Source organism: Pongo abelii, chromosome 18 (genome assembly GCF_028885655.2).
Source record: "Pongo abelii isolate AG06213 chromosome 18, NHGRI_mPonAbe1-v2.0_pri, whole genome shotgun sequence".
Taxonomy (NCBI): domain Eukaryota; kingdom Metazoa; phylum Chordata; class Mammalia; order Primates; family Hominidae; genus Pongo; species Pongo abelii.
Window position 1 is genome coordinate 89053126 of NC_072003.2, and position 10733 is coordinate 89063858.

Consider the following 10733-nt stretch of genomic DNA (forward strand, 5'->3'; position numbering starts at 1 on the left):
CACACACACGTGCACCCATGCATCCACGCACACACGTGCACCCATACATCCACGCACGCACACGTGCACCCATACATCCATGCACACACACGTGCACCCATGCATCCACGCACACACGTGCACCCATACATCCACGCACACACACGTGCACACATACATCCACGCACACGTGCACCCATACATCCACGCACACACACGTGCACACATGCCTAACACATCCACACGGACACGTGCTTAGCCGGGACCTGCAGGCTCCAGGCTGAGTCCTAGGAATTGAAACGCTAGTTCTGCAGTTCCTGTAGGTCCACCTGTCAGGCATCTTCCTCCCCGGGGTGTGACATCCAGCTCTGAAACCCAGAGGGGCCCCTAGGACAGGGCAGTCAGGGGTCCTGCCGGCCGGTGTGGAGACCCCCAGATGAGACCAATGGGTTCCCTGAATCTTCGGCCCCTCCTGACCTCGAGTTAGAGCCTGACCCTTGCCGAGAATAGCCTGGGTATGACCTGCCTGGATGTGGACTTATTTCCCAAATAAGAAGCAGAAAGTGTGTAGCTACCAGGATCCCACAGTGAGGGCCACCATGGGACCCAGTGCAGGGCCTGCCTGCAGCAGGCGGAGGGGCTCCTCCTCGGGGGTGGATTTCAGATTTGGAAACAGCCTGGAGCCGCTTGCCTCAGTCAAGCTGGACGCCAGCTCCCGCTGTGTGACCCTGGACAAGTCATCACAGTCTCAGTGAGTCAGAGCCTCGTTCCTTGCCTGTCACACGGATATAGCAGCTTTACAACATGGCTCTAGAGTCCTCAGCCCCTTCCATTGGAAGGTGGTTTATGTTCCTTCTTCTTGAACCTAGGAAGACTTGGGTCCAACATGGCTTATTTTTGTTTGTTTTTGAGATGGAGTCTCGCTCTGTCACCTGGGCTGGAGTGCAGTGGCGGGATCTCAGCTTACTGCAACCTCCGCCTCCTGGGTTCAAGTGATTCTCCTGCCTCAGCCTCCCAAGTAGCTGGGATTACAGGCATGTGCCACCACACCTGGCTAATTTTTGTTTTTTGTTTTTTTTTGAGACAGAGTCTGGCTCTGTCGCCCAGGCTGGAGTGCAGTGGTGTGATCTCGGTTCACTGCAAGCTCCGCCTCCCGGGTTCACGCCATTCTTCTGCCTCAGCCCCCCGAGTAGCTGGGACTACAGGCGCCCGCCACTATGCCCGGCTAATTTTTTGTATTTTTGGTAGAGATGGGGTGTCACCGTGTTAGCCAGGATGGTCTTGATCTCCTGACCTCGTGATCCGCACGCCTCGGCCTCCCAAAGTGCTGGGATTACAGGCGTGAGCCACCGCGCCCGGCCAATTTTTGTATTTTTATTTGTATTTTTAGTAGAGACAGGGTTTCACCATGTTGGCCAGACTGGTCCTGACCTCAAGTGATCCACCCATCTCGGCCTCCCAAAGTGCTGGGATTACAGGCGTGAGCCACCGCGCCCGGCCCCCACGTGGATTCTGACGGTCCATGGTAAGAATGCGGGCGCTGCTCCCGTGCTCAGGAGATGCGGCTCCCGGGAACCTGACAATGCTTCGAGGAAGCTCAAGCGCTCCCACCCCAGCTGAGCTCCCGGCTGGCAGCCAGTGCCAGGGGCCACCATGTCAGTGCACCACCTCCAGCAGCTCCTGTAACCCCGGGCGGTATTTCCTGCCTGCATCCTCACGAGAGGCCTGAGCCAAAGCCACACAGCAAATCCTCATGTGGATTCCTGACCCAGGTCGTGGCCCGGGTTAATCCACGGTTGCTGTTCGAAGCCACTCAGTTTGGGCGTGATGAGTCGTAGGGCAGGAGGTAACAGACGCCTCCTCATTCCCAGGGATCTTGTGAGGATTGAATGAGGGATGCAGAGCCCCTGCTGGATAAATAGGTGTCAGTTTCACAAGGGGAGCCGGCTTCTCCTTATTCTCAGGAACCGCCAGTCACAGCTGCTGAACATCCCCTGCCCTGTCCTGCTGGCCACCAGCTGCCTGGGCCTCACAGCCTGAGGACGCGGGGTCAACCCCTACCCACCCATCCGCGGAGTCGGACGAGGGCTCTGACTCGGGGGTGTGGGGGCAGCTGGAGGGAGTGGGAAGAGCAGCGGCTCAGCGTCCAGGCTGTTCTTTCTCCTGCTGCCGAGGCAAGCACAGGCAGGAAGTTGTGACTAAGTGCTTGTAATTGGTGCGGGGGCTGTGGCAGGGCTGTCAGACGGGAGCACCGCCGGCCCCTGGCACAGCAGGGCCGTGGGCGAAAGCTGTCTTCCTTGCCGCCTCACGCCTCACCTGTCCCTGCACTGGGGCCCCACCCCCATTGGAGCCCACCCAGGACCCCTGCCCAGCAGGTGCCTCCCTCCCCCGACCCCATCAAGACCCACCACAGCCCAGGAGTACTGAGTATTCCAGTATTCACTGAGTAAGTTCCCACAGCAACCCCGCCTGGCTGACTGTTGTGAGTGCATCTCCCTGAAGGGACGGCCGACCTCAGAGAAACCCTAGGTGCACTGCTGGGGAGGCAGGGCAGGGTGGCAAGCTGGGCCTGGCCCCTGTGTTGTCAGGACTTAGCCTGGAGCCCCCAGGTCCTGGCTGAGCACATGTACGTGTGTCTGTTAGGCATGTGTGCATAGGCATGTGTGTGTGCATGGATGCACGGGTGCATATGTGTGCATGGGTGTATCTGTGTTGCTCTGTGTGTGCATGTGTGTGCATGGATGTATGGGTGCATATGTGTGCACAGGTGTAGATGTGTTGCTCTGTGCGTGTGGGAGAGGCTGGAGTGGGGGTCTTGGTCCTACTGCTTTACTGAAACCTCTTTAGGAGCCCCAGCTGCACTGGGACTTGGCCACACTGCCAGCCCTCCCCATCCCAGGCAGTCAGCATCCAGACCCCAGGTGGAGCAAGTGACGTGCAAGGTCTTGGTGCCCCCCTTACTCCACCAGGACAGTACGTTATCATCCCACTGTGCAGGGGAGCACTGGGGCTGGAGGGGAGATTTGGGGGCTGGAGGGGAGCACTGGGGGCTGGAGGGGAGCACTGAGGGTGGAGGGGAGCATTGAGGGCTGGAGGGGAGCACTGAGGGTGGAGGGGAGCACTGAGGGCTGGAGGGGAGCACTGAGGGTTGGAGGGGAGCACTAGGGGCTAGAGGGGAGCCCTGGGGGCTGGAGGGGAGCACTGGGGCTGGAGGGGAGCACAGGGGCTGGAGGGGAGCACTAGGGGCTGGAGGGGAGCACTAGGGGCTGGAGGGGAGCATTGGGGCTGGAGGGGAGCCCTGGGGCTGGAGGGGAGCACTGGGGGATGCAGGAGAGCACTGGGGGCTGGAGGGGAGCACTAGGGGCTGGAGGGGAGCACTGGGGGCTGCAGGGGAGCACTGGGGGCTGGAGGGGAGCACTGGGGGCTGGAGGCCAGGGCTGGAAGGGACTGTTCTCCTCATCCTGTGGGTGAAAGCCAGGTCCTCAGGTTGGGCACACAGGGCCTTCCTCGGGCAGCTACAGCTCAAAAAGTTTCCATTTCACAGCCATAGGTGGAACCCCATGCCCACCGGGACCCCCCATTCTGTGCACACACCCTACATGATCCCCACACCCAGTTAATGTCCTTCCTGCAGACACACAGCTACACATCCGTGTCCACACAAAAGTCCAGACAGACTTGTGGGCCAACAGACACACAGGAGCGGGTGGGGTGGGGAGCAGCGGCTGTGGGTGGCCCTGGGTGAGGACATTGCGGCCGTGGAGTCAGGCCTAGGTGGCCAGGCTGGTGGGATGTGTTGCCAAGGAGACCGCGAAGGCTCTGCGGAGGCCCCAGGTGCTGACTGGTGCCTGAAATTGACCACGGCAGACGTACTTCCTTGTCTGGAAGACCGTTCTGTACAAGGCCGGAGAGGCAGCCCTTGGGCTCCCGTGGGCACAGGTGCCTGCAAGGGGGTTCGGGTGGTGGGGTTCACTCCCCAGTGTCTGGGAGGACTGAGGCATGCTGGGGCAGTGTGGATGGTGGAGTAGTGTGAGCCATCCTGCCCAGACCCCGCCCCAGCCACCGCGCCTCACCTGACTTGGGCAATGTCACCAGGTGGATGTCGGTGTCCTGGGACCGGAAGTTACGTGCGTCCTCCCAGGGCTCCTGGGCGCGCATGTTCCCTGGCAAGCAGGTGCGGGTGAGGGCCTGGACCACGTCCCTGTCTGCTGCGTCCTCTGCCATGGGTCGGTTCCTGCCGGGCGGCACAGGCAGGGAGTGCAGCTGGAGGGCTCTGTGGGGGGGTCTGTTATCCACACCTGCCCTACCAGAGGCCCAGGCAGGTTCTAGCAGGTGGACACCAGCTCCGCCATCTGCACCGTTAAATACTAGCAGAGGCCCACATTCAGGTGCCCTCCCGGGACCAGCCTCGGGCCCTCGTCAGCCTTGCCTGCCACCTTAGCCAGGGAAGGCAGTTCCTCAGCAGGAGAGACGGTGCTCTGGGCAAGTACCTGCTGGCCCCGGGGCTGTGGGATTCCGCTGCTAGCACCACCCACGGTCCCTGTAGTCTGCTCTTCAGTGGCAAATGGGCGTGGCTGGGATGTGTGGGCCTCCAGTGGGAAGGGCCCTTGGGAGTCCCTGTCTCCCTCCCAGAAACTTCAGAGCCACGGCGGGGCGGCCATGGTACATTCTGCCACAGTCCTCACCTCCCAGGCAGAAACCTCCATTCAATCTTCATGTAGCAGCTGCCCGGCCTGGGCTGGTGTAAGGGGGGCTCCTGCGGGCAGGGGTGGGTCTGGAGCCCCAGGCAGCCCCTGCCATCAGTCCTCATCCTGTCTTGCCTTCCCCTTCCCCTGCCTCCAGGGAGGAGGGCAGAACAGCCCAGGTGCCTGAGGTTGAGTCCCTGCACTCACCACCACGTCACCTCCACCGGCCGTGCCAAGAAAGCTCCTCTCTGGAAATGTCTGTTACCACAAAGCCCAGGAGCAGGTGGTGGCCAAGGCAGGGGAGGGATGGCATTGGACTAACCTGGGTCAGAAGGCTCCGGGGGGCGGGGAGAGGATCTGGGATGCCTCCAGGGCCGTTCCCCCAGCCCTGGGTGTCAACTCTGCTCCAGGAGGGGCAGAAAAGAGACCCACCTGCTAGGATGAGGTGAGAATTATTATTATTTATTTATTTTGAGACAGAGTCCCACTCTGTCACCCAGGCTGGAGTGCAGTGGCGTGATCTCGGCTCACTGCAACCTCCACCTCCTGTGGGCTTAAATGATTATCTTGCCTCAGCAAGAGTAGCTGGGATTGGCCGGACACAGTGGCTCATGCCTGTAATCCCAGCACTTTGGGAGGCCAAGGCAGGTAGATCAGCTGAGGTCAGGAGTTTGACACCAGCCTGGCCAACATGGTAAAACCGCGTCTCTACTAAAAATACAAAATATTAGCTGGGTGTGGTGGCGGGCGCCTGTAATCCCAGCTACTCGGGAGGCTGAGGCAGAGAATCCTTGAACCCAGGAGGCGGAGGGTGCAGTGAGCCGAGATCGCGCCATTGCACGCCAGCCTGGTAACAAGGGTGGGACTCTGTCTCAAAAAAAAAAAAAAAAAAAAAAAGTAGCTGGGATTATGGGCACACACCACCACACCTGGCTAATTTTTTTGCATTTTTAGTAGAGATAGGGTTTCACCATGTTGGCCAGGCTGGTCTCCAACTCCTAACCTCAGGTGATCCTCCTGCCTCGGCCTCCCAAAGTGCTGGGATTACAGGCGTGAGCCACGGCGCCCGGCCAGAGGTAAGAATTATTAAATCGCAAGGGACACCAGGCCTGACGAATCCTGCACAGACAGAACCAATTAGGCCTCATAAGTAACCTCAATGTTGTTTGATTCGTAAACGTAATTGAAACTTTACTTGAGCTAGAAGAATAGGACTTAGGCTTAACACATCAGAAGCAGCCAATATACGTACACAGTGGTGTTGGGAACAGAGACCCTAAGCCTGGCATAAACGGGCCTTAAAGAAATGGCCCTAAACAGCATTTCTGCAGCAATGTGACATGCTCATGATAGCTGTCACACACACTGCTAAAAGTTGTTGGTTTACTGGAGCAGGGCAAGGAACACCTGGCCCCACCTGGAGCAGAAAGCTGCTCAAACCACAGCCGATAGCAGGAGCGGTCCGTGCCTTAACATGTTTTTGCTGCAGATAATCAGCCAGAGCCGGTTTCTCTGTTCCTCGCTGAGAATGCTTTGTTTCCCATAAGGAATGCTTTTAGCTGATCTATAATCTATAGAAGCAATGCTTATCACTGGCTTTCTGTCAATAAATGTGTGGGCCAAGCTCTGCTCAGGGCTCTCAGCTCTGAAGGCTGTCAGCCCCCGATCCCCACTTTATACTATATTCCTGTGTCTTTGTCTTAATTCCTCTAGCGCCGCTGGGTTAGGGTCTCCACAACCGAACTTGTCTCAGCACAGTGGCCCTTGGCGTTGGTGGGGATGGGTTCCAGGACCCCAGTAGATCACACAATCCATGGATGCTCCAGTCCCTGATAGAAACCGGCATCATTGCACGTAACTGTCTCTGTGTGTCCCATCATCTTCAGATCGGAGGTGCTCATGGCTAGTGGGAAGCCCGCACTGCACTTTAGGACAGATGTGCAGCAAATTCAAATTTTGCTTTTTGAAACTTTCTGGAATTTTTTTCTAAAAGTTTCAGTCTGTGTTGGTTACTCCACACGTGGGGAACCCACAAACTCAGAGGGTCAGTTGGAACTGCGTGGCCTCCAAGGGAACCGACCAAACGCAGCCACTGCCACCTTTGCCAACCAAGTATTGTCTTAGCTCTGCCCCATCCGTCCCAGCTCCCTCTGGAGTCACTTGGTGCATCCAGGGCCACCTGCTGGTTTGGAGCTGCCCGAGTCATTAATCACTGTTTGCTAAATGAACACTTTAAAAGTTATTGTGCCTCAGTTTACTCATTAATACAATGTGGCCCCTCCTAGGACAATTAAGCAGAGGAATCCAGAGCCCAGTACATCCAGAGCCAGGTCAAAGTGCAGGCGTTATATTAGCAACGCTTGAGTGTCTTTGATTTCTAAAAGATAACACTGGTTTCCTGTTAGGAAAATGCTGCTGGCTCAGGGTGGCGTGGGCGCCAGAGGTGGATCCACCTCATCTGTGTCCTCAGTACAGACGCAGAAGGCTTGCCTCTGCCATCCTAGAACCGTGATTTTTATATAATGTTTAAATGTGTGTGTTTCAAGTGGTGAATCCAGTAAGAGCCTCATGTGGAGCAAAGCGACGTGAAGGTTGTAGCACGGGGCACACAAGGTCTTCTCTATTCGTCCCTCACTAACACCCGGGTCCTGCCTTGTGTATGTTCCCAGCCACGCCTTGTTAGGCGACACCGCGGATACAAAATGCCTTATTCCCTACAGTGCTGCCTGCAGTCAACATCCTGAAGACTTGCTTGTCAGTGTATAGGAGCTGCCTCGTTGTTTTTTTTTTTTTTTTTTTTTTGTGGCAGGGACAGAGTCTCGCTCTGTCGCTGAGGCTGGAGTGCAATGACACGATCTCAGCTCACTGCAACCTCCACCTCCCAGGTTCAAGCCGTTCTCCTGCCTCAGCCTCCCAGGTAGCTGGGACTACAGGCGCCCACCACCATGCCCGGCTACTTTTTATATTTTTAGTAGAGACGGGGTTTCTCCACATTGGCCAGGCTGGTCTTGAACTCCTAAACTCATGCAATCCACCTGCCTCGGCCTCCCAAAGTGCTGGGATTACAGGCGTGAGCCACCATGCCCGGCCACGTTTATTTTATTAATTTATAAATTTATTTAAAACAGAGATGTGGCCGGGCGCAGTAACTCATGCCTGTAATCCCAGCACTTTGGGAGGCCGAGGTAGGCAGATCACTTGAGGTCAAGAGTTTAAGACCAGCATGGCTGGCCGGGCACAATGGCTCACTCCTGTAATCCCAGCTACTCAGGAGGCTGAGGCGAGAGAATGGTGTAAACCCGGGAGACGGAGCTTGCAGGGAGCTGAGATGGCGCCACTGCACTCCAGCCTGGGCAACAGGCCAAGACTCCGTTTAAAAAACAAAACAAAACAAAACAAAACAAAACAAAACAAAACACAAATGGGAACGTGCTGGGCTTACAGACGTGAGCCACTGTGTCCAACCCATGGCTTTTTTAACCATTATCCTCCAGATGGGCCCTGGTGGTTCACACTCTTTTCCTCTTATAAATGTGTTAGTTTATTGTCTTTTTTATGTTATCTCCTTTATTTACCTTTGAAATCTTTATTGTCACTTTGGTTAAACAGATAACGAAATATTGTTTCACGATGACATATGATCCTATTTTATTTAAGTTTTCAGATCTTTTGACATCTTTGCCAACTTCCCAAAATCAGAATCAAATTATAAATTAAATCTTCTTGACCTCAAATGGACTTTGAAGTTTTCTAGAAGGTCCCTGAAAATCTCAAAACTCAAATCCTTTGAAACTGTCCAATCTTTGAAACTGACAGTTTGAAAGGATTTGTTCTACCACCTCGTTAAAAGAAAAATGTTAAACTAATTCGGTTTATTTGATATATTCAATTACATGGGAAGCATTGTCAAAGAAAAGACACTTAACCTTCCATACATTATATTTATATAGTTAAAATGTTGCTATTTCAGAAATTATATAAATGTCCTAAAAATTTGTCAATGCCCTTGTTATCTAACCTGTTCTCCTGTTACTGTTCATGATTTCAGTTGTTATTTAAAACATTGTATGTCACAAAAACAACCAGAATTTGTTGTGTGTTGTTTTTATAATGAACTCTCATCAGATCTTTCATTATTTTCAGGTTTTTTTGTTTTGTTTTGTTTTGTTTTGAGATGGAGACTCGCTCTGTTGCCCAGGCTGGAGTGCAGTGGCGTGATCTCGGCTCACTGCAACCTTCGCCTCCCAGGTTCAAGCGATTCTCCTGCCTCAGCCTCCCGAGTAGCTGGGACTACAGGCGCACGCCGCCACGCCCAGCTATTTTTTGTATTTTTAGTAGAGACCGGGTTTCACCATGTCGGCCAGGCTGGTCTTGAACTCCTGACCTTAGGTGATCCACCTGCCTCGGCCTCCCAAAGTGCTGGGATTACAGGCATGAGCCACCATGCCTGGCCCATAATTTCTTTTTTTATTTTTATGTATTTGTTTATTTTGAGACAGAGACTCACTCTGTTGCCCAGGCTGGAGTGCAGTGGCACGATCTCGGCTCACTGCAACCTATACCTCCTGGGTTCAAACAATTCGCCTGCCTCAGCTTCCTAAGTAGATGGAACTACAGGCGCATGTCACCATGTCTGTCCAAATTTCGCATTTTTAGTAGAGATGGGGTTTCACCATGTTGCCCAGGCTGGTTTCAAACTGCCAACTTCAAGTGATCTGCCCACCTCGGCCTCCCAAAGTGCTAGGATTACAGGCATGAGCCACCGTGCCTGGCTAACTGTACTTATATTTTTATAGAAGCTTTATTGAGACAATTCACACACCATAAAATCCATCCCTTTAGTGCGTACAATTGAATTCAGAGTCGCACAGCCATCACTACTATTTAATTTCAGATTTTTAATTTAAAAATTTTCATTGCCCTCGCCGGGCACGGGGGCTCACGCCTGTAATCCCAGCACTTGGTGTTGTAACCAAGCGAGTTATAGAGAAAAGCCACACTTTGAGACAAATTAAGGAGTCCTTTATTAGCCTGCGACCGAGAGGCCGCTAATGCTCAAAATTCTCTCGGCCCTGAGGAAGGGGCTAGTTTTGTTTTTATACCGTGGTCTAAATAGGGGAGCGGGGAGTTTAGCTGACGCAATTTTTATAGAAGCAGAACTGGCAAAAAGTGACAAAATTAGTTGGTTACAAATGCAGTTACAAAAAAATAAACAGTTCCAGGTGCAGGAGCTTAAACTACCACAAAGAGATAAATGCAGGGGTTTCGGGTGCCATCCACCGTGTGCGTCCCCAGGAGCTGCTGGTGCAGCTTGCCTCAGTATCTTATCAGTAGGTGCATTCCTGGACGTGCTTTGAGTCGGTTTATACTAGTTATGCCTTAAGAGAGGGAGGTAAAGGCGGCTGCAGGTGAAGAAACTAAAATGGAGTCTGTCCGGCTCTCTCTCTAATAGGAGAGGGTCACTCAGGTTAAAACAAGGTAGGGTATCACATTGGGAGGCCGAGGCGGGCAGATCACAAGGTCAGGAGATCGAGACCATCCTGGCTAACACGGTGAAACCCTGTCTCTACTAAAAAACAAATACAAAAAATTAGCTGGGTGTGGTGGCAGGTGCCTGTAGTCCCAGCTACTCGGGAGGCTGAGGCAGGAGAATGGTGTGAAGCCAGGAGGCGGAGGTTGCAATGAGCCGAGATTGCACCACTGCACTCCAGCCTGGGCGACAGAGCGAGACACTGTCTCAAAAAAAAAAAAAAAAAAAAAAAAAATCATTGCCCTAAATAGAAACCCATTCCCATTAGCACCCACTCCTCACTTTCCTTCACAGCCTCAACAACCATGAATCCACCTTCTGTGTCTATGGAGTCACTTATTCTGGACATTTCATATAAGTGGAATCACATGACATGTGGTCTTTTGAGTCTAGCTTCTTTCTTTCTTTTCTGAGACAGGCTCCTGCTCTGTGGCCCAGGCTGAAGTGCAATGGTGTGATCGCAGCTCACTGTAGCCTCAATCTCCCAGGCTCAGGCGCTCCTCCTGCCTCAGCCTCACAGTAGCTGAGACCACAGGTGC